Raw genomic sequence first — 14,078 nt, 5'->3', positions numbered from 1 at the left:
AAATCCTTGAACTTCTCCCTTTATCGATTCTTTGAATGGTCCGGATCTGAAAACCATGTCAAGGTTGTCAAACCTAGATTGGACCTAGCGATTCGACTGAGTTAACCGAAAACCAAACTGAAATCCTGTTTTTTAAACATAGAGAACCAAATTTATTTGAAATTCCATGAACCCCTTAAATCGTGGGTTCTGCATGACCGTGCGGTCCAACCGCGGTTCAAGCATGCTTGTTAATTAAGAAAAAGAATTAGAAAAGTGCGCTTACCAAGTTTAGAACCTAGGCACAGTCACAGTTTAGGTAGAGTCTAACCACTCAGCTAAGCTTGCAAGTTGATGCTCAACAATTAAAAAAAAAAAAAAAAATACTTGAAGTAAACTTAACGCAATTTTTTTTTTTTTAATAAAAATAACTTAACACAATTCTATTCTACCGAATTAAATTATCCATCTCTTAAAAGGAATAAAAAAAATGTAATTAAAATCCTTCAAAGATATTCAACTTTACTTCAAAAATTAATCATAAATTTTAATGTTTTCATTGTTATTATTTTATTTTATTAACTTGCTTATTTAATTTGTAAATATATGCTTGAAAATCATTAAATTTTCCTCACATATATAGATATATTAGTTAATTTTGCCAGTTTTATAGATGTAATATCTATATTTGGGCTTTAATTAATTATTAAAGTAATTATGATGTCGTCACAGTTCGACCTTAAAAACCTTGAACCTCCCCTTTTATCAGTTCTTTGAATGGTCTGGGTCTAAAAATTATGCATAACATACGTAAGGTTTGTTTGGGATCTACTTATTTTACTGAAACTGAAATTTTTTTACTGAAAGTACTATAGATAAAGGTAAAAGTTAGCTAAAATAGTACAATGGGATCCATGAATAGTAAAGAAAAATGCAGTATGACCCATGAATAGTAGCAAAAATAAGATGAATAGTAAAATAAGTTAGCTTTTTAATTTTTGCCAAACACACACATAGTAGAGAAAGTCAAACAATTGTAGGTCATGGTTTCATTTTCCAAATTAAAAGCACACTCGTCAATATCAGCATTCATATATGTATATATTCATTTTTGCCTTTTTGGTTAGTTTATATTTCATATCAAATTCAAGTTTTTTTTTTTTTTTTTTTTTTTTTTTTTTTTAATTTATTAATTAAAACTAACCTACCAAATCCAATCTACATACACTGTCATGCCCCAAACCCCAAAGGGTCTGAAGCATGAGAAAGACATCTCAAAAGCACCTGTCGGTTTTTCCTTTTTGACAATTCAATACAAATAAATCATATCAAGTACCAACATCAAGAATTATCATGATAATTCCATTAAATATACTCCCAAAATAAGTTAGAGCTCTATGCAATAATTACAAGGACCATTGGCCATAAAAGAATGGACGTTTGAATAAATAATTACATAAAAGATTGGAGGACTGACTTGGTGCATGTGGAAGTTCTGGCGTCAACGGAGCAGGAGATCCATGCCATTATCCGGTTAAGATCTCAATCCCTTTCCTGGATCATTAGTGCTATCTATGCTAGCCCTAGGTTTGCTGAAAGATGCATGTTATGGGAAAACCTTAAATTAATAGCTACATTGCATGACCTTCCATGGGCCCTTATGGGTGATTTTAATGAGGTTATTACTGAGGAAGAAAAGGCTGGGGGTAATCCTATTTGTCAAAGAAGAGTGAGGGCTATTCTTGATTGTATGAATGAGTGTCAAATGTTGGACTTGGGTTTCTCAGGGCCTAAATTTACCTGGACTAATAAGAGAGAACTGGGGGGACTCATCCAATGTAGGCTTGATAGAGTTTGGGCAAATCCTGTATGGAAAGCTTCCTTTCCTGAAGCAAATGTAACTCATTTGGCCAGGGTTAATTCGGATCACTGCCCCTTATTACTAAATCTATGCCCTAATCTGTCTAATGCATCAAATCGGCCATTTAGGTTCCAACCTATGTGGTTGAGCCACAATGATTTTCCAGCCATTGTTAGGGATTCTTGGAATGGTATGGAATATAATCTTACTGGAGATGTCACTAGGTTCACCCATAAGGTCCAAATTTGGAACAAAGAAGTCTTTAGAAATATTTTTGTGAGGAAAAGGCAGATCATGTCTAGACTGCTGGGTGCCCAGCGTGCTCTTGCCTTCAATCCTAATAACTTTCTCATTAGCCTCCAAGATCAATTATCAGAAGAATATAATGAGATTCTGCAACTTGAAGAGGAGCTGTGGGCTATGAAATCTAGGGTTAATTGGACTATTTTTGGGGAAAGAAATACTGCCTATTTCCATTTGACTACCTTGACTAGAAGAAGTAAGAACAGGATCACTAGCATATTGAATGATGAAGGGGTTTGGGTTCATAATGTGGAGCAAGTTCAAGAAGTTTTTACCAAAACCTTTATTAAGCTTTACCAGACAGATCAAACTGCTTGTCCTTGGTTTCAGAGATGGGATACAGAGTGGTGCATGAGGCTAGAGGCTGAAGAAGCTAATGCTTTAGGGCTGATGCCTTCTAATAAAGAAATTTGGGATGCTTTTAAGTCCATGAAGCCTTACAAGGCCCCTGGAAATGATGGGAAGCACGCTGGATTTTACCAGAGGTTCTGGCTGGTGGTTGGGGAATCTGTGAGGAATGAAGTGAAACAAATTTTTGCCAACCAAAAAATCCCGGATTACCTCAACCAAACCCTGATAGCCTTGATTCCTAAGCAATTGGGACCTGAGACAGTTAGCCACTTTAGACCTATTAGCTTATGTAACACTGTGTATAAAATCGTTTCAAAAATCCTTGTTCATAGAATTAAACCCCTTCTGCCTAAACTTATTTCTCCCATGCAAGCTGCTTTTCTGGAAGGGAGGAGAGGTTCAGATCATGTAATCATTGCTCAAGAGCTTATTTATTCCCTTGGAAATAGAAGAGGTAAAGATGGGTATATGGTGGTGAAGATAGACTTGGAAAAAGCCTATGATCGCTTAGAATGGAGCTTTATCAGGATGATTCTTATACAATTTGGTTTTCCTGAAAACATCATCAAGCTCATCTTAAGCTGTGTGGCTACGTCATCTACTTCCCTTCTCTTCAATGGAAGTAAACTTCCAACCTTCTGCCCTTCAAGAGGAATAAGGCAAGGGGATCCCATTTCTCCCTATCTTTTCCTCTTATGCATGGAGTTCTTTGGAGCTCAAATAACCAAGATGTGTAAGGATAAGAGGTGGGATATGGTCAAAGCTTCTAGAAATGGGCCTAGCTTCTCCCATGTCCTTTTTGCTGATGATATTCTGCTTTTTGCCAAGGCCAATACTAAGAATTGTAATGCTATAATGGAAGTGCTTAATAACTTTTGTAACCTTGCTGGGCAGAAGGTAAACTATGGAAAATCTAGAATTTTTTTCTCTTCAAATGTTCCTGCTAGAAGGCGGAGGACTTTATGCAGGAAATTGGGAATCATTGCTACCAACAACCTTGGTAAATATTTGGGCTTCCCAATCATCCACAAAGGTAGAGTTGGTACTGCTTTTAATTTTATTTTGGACAAAATCCAAAGTAAGCTAGCTGGTTGGAAATCTAAAGTTCTGTCTAAAGCTGGGAGACTAGTGCTTGCCAAGACTGCTGCTGCTCCTATTGTTGAGTACTACATGCAGTGCCATAGTCTACCAGTCAAAGTATGTGATACCATTGACAAAATGATGAGGGATTTCATCTGGGGGTCAACAGAGGAAAGGAGGAAAATGCATATGGTGAAGTGGAGCACTGTTACTTTGCCTAAAGAGTTGGGAGGTCTGGGGCTTTTTTCAATGAAGCATAGAAATGAAGCCATTTTAGCCAAGCTTTGTTGGAGGCTTGGCCAAGAGGAGGAGAAACCATGGGCAAAGATGCTAGCAGCCAAATATCTCTGTCCTAACAGAGTTACTGATGTTGGCAGGCATTTGCCCTGCTCTCGGATATGGGCTGCTTGTAAGAAGGGAGGGCCTACATATGTCAAAGGCTTAAGATGGACCATAAGAAATGGGGATACTGTGAGCATGTGGAGGGATTTCTGGCTGCCTTGTGGGAGATTAAGGGAGCTAATTGAAGGACCACTAACCCGGGAGGAGGAAGTGTTGACTGTTAGACAATGCTTTGATGATAACCATGTGTGGAGACCTTCAAGCATTTCCTTTCAACTTCCTGCAAGTGTGCTAAACACCATTAAGGCCACTCCTTTCTCTTTTGTTTACCAAGATTGTGATAGTCTCATGTGGGCATACTCTAATAATGGATTATTCTCTATCCAAGCTGCATACCTGCTTGCAAGGGGTTTAAATCCCCTGTACCCAGATACTTTGTCCTTTAAATGGGTGTGGAAGTCTGAAACTTTGCCAAAGATCCAATTCCTTATATGGCTGTGTCTTCATGATAGTCTTCTTACAGCTCAAGTGTTGGGTTCAAGAGGTTTAAGCCTTGATCCTTTGTGTAAAATGTGTTGCAAGCATAATGAATCTATTGAGCACTTATTCAGGAGCTGTGAAGTTGCTCATCAGTTCTGGTCACAGCTGCAAGTGCCCCATTGTACCATGAATTCATTCACTTTGCCCTTTAAAACTTGGCTGGAAGTCAATTGTAAAGATGGTATGAATGCTTCTGTGAAAGGAATTCCTTGGAAAGTGCTTTTTCCTATGGGTTTGTGGCATCTTTGGACTCATAGAAATAATTTTATTTTTAGGACTGGTGTTGTGGATTCTCAATTTTGGAGAAAATGTATCCAAGCCGGTACTGAATTCTTTGCCATTGGTCTTGCTTCTAAGATCAAACAACAAAGAACCATTGTTCCCGTGGGGTGGGAGAAGCCACCGAGGGGTTGGATGAAACTTAACACCGATGGTTCAGCAATGAGGAACCCGGATAGAGCTGGTGGAGGGGGTTTAATTAGAGATCATGATGGGGCTTGGCTGAAGGGGTTTGCTAGAGGCCTTAGGTTCACTAATAGTGTCTTGGCTGAGCTTTGGGCACTTAGAGATGGGCTGCTGCTAGCTAAGGAAATGGGCATTCAGCATCTTATAGTTGAACTTGATGCTTTGAGCATTGTTACTCTAATGAACAATGAAATTGAAAATCTCTTAATGGATCCTCTCTTATCTGATTGCAGGAGCCTCTTGAAGGAAATCCCAAGCAAGCGCGTGATCCATACCTTCCGGGAAGCAAATCAATGCGCTGATGCATTGGCTAAATTAGGAGCGCAATTTTTGTCTAGCTTTGTAACTTTTTGTAACCCACCGTCTGTGGTGGAGGATATATTAGCTTTTGATAAGGCTAATCTACGTTGTAATAGACTTGTGAATTCTTAAGTAATGTTTAAGCTTGTTTTTATCGAAAAAACTTATTCCATCAGTGGGAATAAAGTCATAGCCACTATAATATACAAAAGAATGAGTCAAATCTACTTTATGATGGACATCATCTAAATGTCTCCATCACAAAAGTTCAGCCTCCATCAGTAGTTAGTCTAACTACTGCTAGCCACTAAAAAGCTGTCTCAAAATGATTGTTGCCTACTTTGAAATGTTTGTAAAATAAAGGATGAGAAAAAACCCAGTAAGTAGCATAACTAATGACAGTGGGGGAAATGTAAGTTTCATTTTCAATGATAATAATATGACATGAATGATTGAATAATGAAGCACAAAGTTTCTCAAAGTAAATACCTTGAAACTATATGCTATAATCTGTGGACACTAGCAATATAATTCCAAAGCCATAAAATCTAACATACGGTGATTTATTACAAATATACCACACTACTACATAGATCAGTCAGGGGATCCAGCCATTCATAACTGGCATGATATTGTCCTCTTTGGTATGCAGTCTCTTGACCTCATAGGCAGTAGCCTCACCCATACCCTTAAGGTATTGTCTCTCCCTCTATGGGCAGCAGGGAAAACACGTCAAGTAGGACCTCTTTTGCATGTGGTCTTTTGGCCCCATCGGCAGCAACCTCACCCACACACAATCAAGGAACCTCTTCCCCCCATGGGCAATAGGGAAGAACGTGTCATCCAAAGTGAAAAGGCACTAACCTAGATCTGATTCCATTGTCACAAAGACTACGAAAACCAAATCTGGTGATCACCGGGAAATCACACATGACATAAGGTTAAAACAATATAAACCTCATAGGTAGACATGTACTTTCAAATACATAGTTTATATCCAAGTAATTTCAGAAAAACCTTAAATAATCTAAATTCTACAAAGTTTGTAAGGTTTTCAACTTCATTCTTATCAAGATTTTCTATCAATTTCCCAAATAACAAGAAAAGATAAGCATCTTTAAATTTTCTAATATACTATAAAATCCATGATTTCCTTATCAAAGATTAAAGGAAAAAAATGCTCATTTTTCCATGTCAACAATTCATGCATTTCCCTAAATGCAGTACCAAATATGATGCACTTTAATATATAATCATATATAGTAGGTTCACAACACAACACTTTTTAAGAAAAAATAGTTTTATAAATAATTTTCTAAAATGTGTTTGGCCCAAAAGAAAAACGTTGTTTATGTAACATGGTTATTTTCCAAAATCCCATTAAAAAGTTACTTACCTCGAAACCCGCAAAAGCCAAATTCTCCAAACTCCAAGGAGATTAGCTAGAACCTAATTAAACAATATCAAGCAAATCTATCACAATAAGCATAAAGCTTGAAATTGTATCTAGCTACAATTTAGGAATTGCCAAATAAGCACTTAATTAGACAAGCCTAGTATTTAACCTCATCAATAATATATTCACTTTCAAAGTTTCTCAACAAATCAATTCACAAGGCATAGACTCCAATTTATAAAGTTAACCCATTCAATATCATTTCCAACATTATGACTAGCTTCCATAAGATTTACACAATATCATCAAGAGACCAATGAAAGCAAAATCAAGATATCCTCCAAGACAAGAAAATTAGAACTTCAACTAACTCCAACTAAACCAAATAGCTATGAAAAAAATTAGATTTACCAACTATCACATGTTATAACTCAAAACTCTTAAATTTCCACCACAAATAAACCTTAGATAGCCATCATTAGCACAAACCATAAACTCACTCATCAAATAATTACACCAATAAAAAACTCATACTTATAAACACAATAAATATCACTTCCAATGCTCACAAATCACATGAGTATTATTATTAAAACTTAGATAAAAATAACCTCAAGCAAAAGTGTAAAACCCACCAAAAGATTAGAAATTTTTACTTCAAAAAAAATATGTGAAGGTGCTTATAGGTTCTTAAGGATTTTCCCATGATCTTGCTAGAAGAATGATAGTGGAAGTGGTGGTATGGAGGTACCGGTGAGAGAGGATGAGAGAGTGATAAAGAGGAATGAGAGAAAATGAAAAAAAAAGAAAAGAAAATAAGAAGAAAGGGATGGTCGGCCAAGTGATGAAGTGATAGAGTGAGATACTACTTGTCATAAACCAGTTAAAAAAAATCAACAAAGAAAGAAATGGAACATAAGTTTTAGCAAGCCAACCAAAGCTCGAGTGAGGAAGAAGCGATGCTAGAGAGGAGTGTGAAGAAATTCAAAGATAAACTAAAGAAAAACCTTTTATGCCACCTCGTTCACAGGTAAGCTATAAGGATAATCAACTGGGAGATATTCTTGGTGCATATGCCCAGGCATTTCAGTTTGATAGGGTGGAAGATTCAGAGGTGGAGTCAGACACAGAGCTTGACGAGCTCATTAAGGGAATGGTGGATGTTAAACTCTTTAAGGAGACTAAGTTTTGGATAAGAGCTCCTTGGACTAAGGCCTAATAGTGAAAGTGTATGGAAAAACTGTGGAGCATAGTTACCTCACTTTCAAAATCAATACCTTGTGGAAGCCAGTGGCAAAAATGGATTTTGTTGACTTTGGGAAGGGTTTTTTTTTTTTTTTTTTTTTTTTTTTTTTTTCATCAAGTTTAGTGGTGATACAAACTACGACAAAGTGCTATGTGGAGGCCTCTGGTTTATCGGGGAACATTTTCTTGCGATTAAACCAGGGGAACCGTATTTTAAAGCCTTTGAAGCTACCATTTCTTCTGTGGTTGTTTGGATTAGGTTTTTAGAGCTTCCAATAGAATTTTATGATTCCTCGGTACTTTGAGAAATTGGTTCAGCCATTGGGCCTGTATTGAGAATTGACTTATACACTGCTTCTGGTTCAAGGGCGAGCTATGCACATCTTTGTATTCAGGTTGATCTCACCAAGCCGCTGATTAATACGGTTAGAGTGGGACATCTAACACAAAAGGTTATGTATGAGGGCATTTCGTCAATGTGCTTCTGTTGTGGGAGGCTCGGGCACAAGCAAGAGAATTGTTGCTATCGTGTGAGACCAGTTAAGAAGCCAACGAATGAAGAACCTTCAGAGAGACAAATGACATAACAAACTGATCAGTCTGAACCCAACTTTGGAGAATGGATGTTAGTTACTAAAAAGAAAAATCTAGTTAGAACTGGACGAAATCGTGGGACCAAATTGCCTTATCAGCAACCAATTTCCACCCTTAAGGAAACTATGGGTAAAAAGGGGAATTTGAACACCCTGACACCTTTTAACCTTGATTTGACTTGTCAATTTGAAGCTGGTCCCTCTCTTAGAGCCATTGAGGCCTTTGATGCAGCCATCTCATCTTGTCAAGTTGGGGAAGCTCACACGCAAACTAGGCATGGAGAAGGCCGAATGGACAATCAGATTGTCAGTCAAAATATTTTGAGCAATGATCTGGGCAACCACTTAACCTAGGCGATTGAGCATGGGAATAAGAAAGTGAAATTCATGAGGCCAGTCCAAGAAAAGAAAATCCCAAGTTCTAAAGGCTCCAAAGTTTTGAAGCGTCCCAACCTCGAACCTGAATTCAACCACAAGTCTCCTGTATTTGCTTCTAGTTCACGTTCTAATTATGGCTCACCCCTCTCCCTCCTTCCCTCCACTTCTCATGGTGGGATGGGCAATTTGGCACAGGAACAAGGCTTTAGCCATTCTAGAAGAAGTGATTGCACAGATACGAGCAGCCTTAACGAACATAATGAGTTGGTTCGAAGAGGATCTAGCTGCAGCCTGGAAGCACATTTTCCCGATCACTTCAACCAGTGTAATAACAAGGGACCTTCCTTTGGATCACCCAGCATAGGGAAGGATACCAAATCCTTGGTGGAAATTTCTCATAGACACTTTGTTGATCTCAGAAAAGGAAGCTCAGGAGTTGAACAAACTAAGGTAGCCATTAGTAGTGCCCTACTTGGATGAATCGAGTTGGTTTGTCCAAGAGAGGAAAGTGATCGATTTCAGGGGTTCGGTGTCAATGCATCTGGGGAATGTGCCTATGAAGAAGCTGTTCCAGATTCTCAACCTAGTTAAGAGATGCGACTTACTCCTGTGCTGCAGAGAAGAAATTCAGGGAATTCTGAACTACATGATGGTATGGAAGCCAAATTGGGTGGCATCCAAGGACCTGTTGAGGAGGCTAGGATGGAGCATGATTGCATTAGCCAAGATGGGGACTAATCCGGTGGAAATACCAAATACCAACTGTTCCCAAATGAATATTCTTTTGTGGAATTGTAGGGCTGCCCTAAATGGGGACTTAAAGAGAAGAGTGTTTGAAATGGTTGTGAACCATTTTCCCTCTATCATGATTATCACTGAGACTAGAGTGGGTGGTGACAAGGCTACCAAGATTATTGAGGGCCTCCCTTTCAATGGCTTCTTCACTACTAAAACCATTGGCTATGCAGGGGGCTTTGGCTACTTTGGAAAAGAGAGGAGGTGGAAGTGTTTATGTTGGCAGCCACGGAGCAAGAGATCCATGCCACCATTAAGGTATGCAATTCTGACCTTACTTGGCTTATTTCTTCTGTTTATACTAGTCCTCATTTAGCTGAAAGGAAAATTTTGTGGTCTAATCTGTCTCAAGTAGCCCTTTTGCATAACCTTCCTTGGTTACTATTAGGAGACTTTAATGAAATACTTTGTGGAAATGATAAACTTAGGGTTAGGCAGATCAATCTCAATAAAGCCTTAGAGTTTAAAGCCTACTTGGATGATTGTAATTTTCTAGACCTTGGTTTTTCTAGGCCCAAATACACATGGTCAAACCTTAGACAAGTAACTGATCTTATTCTAGAGTGCATTGACAGATGCTTTGCAAACCCTGCTTGGAGAGTTCTTTTCCTAAACCCATGGTGACCCACTTGCCTAGGGTATTTTCAGATCATTGCCTAGTCCTCCTAGAATTATCTCGACCCCCACCTACTATAACTGAGAAGCCCTTCAGATTTCACGCCATGTGGATTCACCATCAGGATTTCCTTGATGTAGTTAGAAAGGCTTGGGAGTTTGAACCTAACCTCCACTTGGCTATAAGGAATTTTGTTGACAGAGCAGAGCAGTGGAATAGATCTGTCTTTGGGAATATTTTTGCTCGGAAGAAAAGGGTTTTAGCTAGACTAAATGGGGCCCAAAAAGCCCTGTCCAATGGGCCCAATCAATTTCTTATCCAATTGGAAAGGAATCTCATTGAAGAATACAACTTAATTATGCAGCAAGAGGAGGAATATTGGGCCTTAAAGTCACATCTAAATTGGGCCGCATATGGAGACTGTAATACTTCTTTTTTTCATGTCTCTACTCTGGTCAGAAGGCATGGGAACAAGATTCGAAGCCTAAAAAATTCTGTTGGGGAGTGGATAACTAATGAAGAGGGGGTTAAGGATTTCATTCTCTTAGGTTTTAAGAAGATTTTCCAAACTGGTCTTTTAGCTTCCACATGTGAATTAGAAGTATATTCTTTTAGTTACTGCTTCCTTACTAAAGAAGAGATGTCCATTTTGGGTGCCCCTGTCCTGAAAGAAGAAATTAGGCAAGGCCTTGGGCCATTGAAACCCTTTAAAGTTCCCGGACCTGACGGTCTCCACATAGGCTTTTTTCAATATTTTTGGACTGATGTCAAGAATTCTGTTTGCAAGGAAGTCTCAAATATTTTTGAATCAAGGGAGGTACTAGGATTCCTGAATGAGACATTGATCTCCCACATCCCAAAATGCCCAAACCCGGAAAGTCTTAATAACTTTTGACCTATTAGTTTATGTAATTCCATCTACAAAGTGGTAACAAAAATAATTGTGGGTCGCCTTAGACCTTTCTTGGATAAATTAGTCTCCCCCAATCAGACTATCTTTGTGCCAGGAAGGAGAGGTTTAGACAACGTTGTCATAGCACAAGAGCTTGTCCATACTTTAGACAAGAAGAAGGGCATAGTGGGCTTTATGGCCGTCAAAGTTGATCTTGCAAAGGCTTATGATCGCCTTGAATGGTCCTTCATCTGCAACATCCTTATAGCTTTTCGGTTTCTTGATGTGATGATCAAGCTGATTATGATTTGTGTTTCATCAACAACAACTTCTATCCTCTTCAATGGTGATGTTGGCAAACTCAACTCCTTTAAGCCCACGAGAGGAATACAACAAGGAGACCCCTTCTCTCTATATTTGTTCATACTCTATATGGAGTACCTTGGATTTCTCATCAATGAAAGTTGTAGGAAGAAAGAATGGACCCCCTGAAAGCTTCCAAACATAATTTGGGAATCTCACATTTGTTCTTCGTGGATGACCTCATGCTCTTTACCAAAGCCAACAAGATAGGAGCTAAATCCATCAAGGAAGTTTTAAGCAAATTTTGTAAAGAGTTTGGGCAAGTGGTCAGTGTAGAAGAGTCTCGTATTTATTTCTCGACTAATGTCCCTACAAACGTTAGAGAGGATATTTTTAATTTGTTGGACATCTCTAAAACCTCGAGTTTGGAGAAATACTTGGGCTTCCCCCTAAACCATAAAGGGGCAGCGCGAAATAGGTACAATTTTATAGTGGGGAGAGTGGTCCCAAAGCTGTTTAGGTGGAAGGCCAAATTCCTTTCTTTCGTAGGAAGAACTGTGCTTATTAAATCTGTTATGGTAGCGATTCCAAACCATGTCATGCAACGGGTAGCACTACCGAACCATTTGTGTGAAAAACTTGATAAAATAAACAGAGACTTCCTTTAGGGCTCCTCTACGAGAAAGAAAAAACTTCACCTTGTGGGATGGAGTAAGATTATCAGGCGTAAGGAAGAGGGGGGGTCTTGGTATACTGGCGACAAGGGCCAAAAATATTGCTCTGCTTGCTAAATTCAATTGGAGACTTTATCAAGAAAAAGATTCACTTTGGGAAAAAGTTCTCCTGAACAAATACTGTTCTCATCATCGTGGGAAGTCCTTAGACCCCGATAAGCTTCCATGCTCCTCTAATTGGGTTGCGATTAAAGTGGGATTTCCAATTTTCAAACAAGGAATTTGCTGGAATGTGGGCAACAAGTCGAAACTGAATTTTTGGGAGAGTAATTGGGTGAAGGGCAATACGGTTAGAGAGCTTATTGAAGGCCCACTTACCCAACAGGAGGAAGCTCAGACTATTGCTGAAATCCATCAAAATGGGAATTGGAATTGGGAAAAAATTTCATTTGATCTCCCTAGAATGGTTGTTGACAAGATCCAAGCCATACCTATACAAGCTTTGGGTGAAAGAGAAGACACTTTGATGTGGAGATTCTCCCATGATGGAGAATTTAGCATGGCATTAGCATATTACTTGGAAATATTTGAGCATTCTAATCCCCCTCCCTTCATAGGTTGCTGGATTTAGGGCCTGGACACTTTGCCAAAAGTTAATCATTTTCTCTGTCTGTGCAACCATAGTAGCATTCCGGTATGACAAGTCATTAAGGCTAGGGGAATTAATTGCACTGCAGGTTGCCCTTTATGCCGTACATAGGAAAATTCAATCATTCATGTTCTCAGGGACTGACCTGTAGTGAGGAAGTTTTGGATGAGCATGGGAGCGCCTTAATCCCTAGTAGATCTCCTCAACCTTGACCTCCTGGATTGGCTAAAGATGAACTGTTTGTGCAGCAACCAAATTCAACCCAATGGCTTTCCTTGGTGCTCACAATTTCCCTTTGCTATTTGGTTGTTGTGGAAAGATAGGAATAGAATTTTTTTTGAGAACTCCCCGATCAATCCGAAGCTTCATTATTCTGTATCCAAGTTGCTAGAGAGTACTTTTATTGTGTGAGCAAAGGGCAGAAAATTAAACGCCAAGTTGCCATGCCAGTGTGTTGGAACAAGCCGCCCCTTGGATGGTTCAAGCTAAATTCTAATGGAGCTTCTCTTGGGAACCCTGGCAAGGCGGGTGGGGGAGGTCTAATATGTGATCATCATGGAAAGTGGGTCAAGGGATATATGAGGCACATCAGGATAGCTTCCAGTATCATTGTAGAGTTTTGGGCACTGAAGGATGGCTTGTTGCTAGCGACCCAGCTCGGCGTCTCCCAGCTCCTTGTGGAGTTGGATGCCAAAGTTGTTGTTGATTTGATGCAATCTACCAAATCCTCTAATAACTCATATTCCTCTTTGCTCAATGATTGCAGGTACCTCCTTCGTCAATTTCCCCAAGTCAGGATCAGCCAATTTTTCGGGAGGCGACTAAGTGCGCGAACCATCTCACCAAAGGAGGCTGCACCCTTATAGGGAATTTTGTTGTTTTACTCTTCTATTACGGAAGAATTATGTATTATCTTAGATTCTGATACTTTTGGTTTGTACTCATTAAGGCTTTTAGTTATTACTTTGCCTTTTATGGTTAGTTAACTAATGTATATCATCCTTTTAACTAAAAAAGAAAAAGAAAAAGAAAGATAGTGTGAGATGAGTGTTGGGTAGTGAATGGGTAGGTGGAGCACGTGGGGTTCCAAATATATCTAACCAAACCTTTTTTCTTTTTTGTAAAAAAAAAAAAAACCTTGGGCCGTTACATGCAGACTCCCTTAACCACAACATGTATAGTAGAGAAAGTCAAACAATTGTAGGTCATGTGATCAATTTCCAAATTAAATGCACACTTGTTTGTATTGGCTGCTAGACTTTTGCTAACTTCGATGTTATGGTCCTCGATGCAGTTTTCATAATAATATCTTGAAT

The sequence above is a fragment of the Quercus robur genome, chromosome 11 (assembly GCF_932294415.1).
Source record: "Quercus robur chromosome 11, dhQueRobu3.1, whole genome shotgun sequence".
Lineage (NCBI taxonomy): Eukaryota > Viridiplantae > Streptophyta > Magnoliopsida > Fagales > Fagaceae > Quercus > Quercus robur.
The sequence above is the reverse complement of the archived record's forward strand: the minus strand, read 5'-3'. Positions refer to the sequence as shown.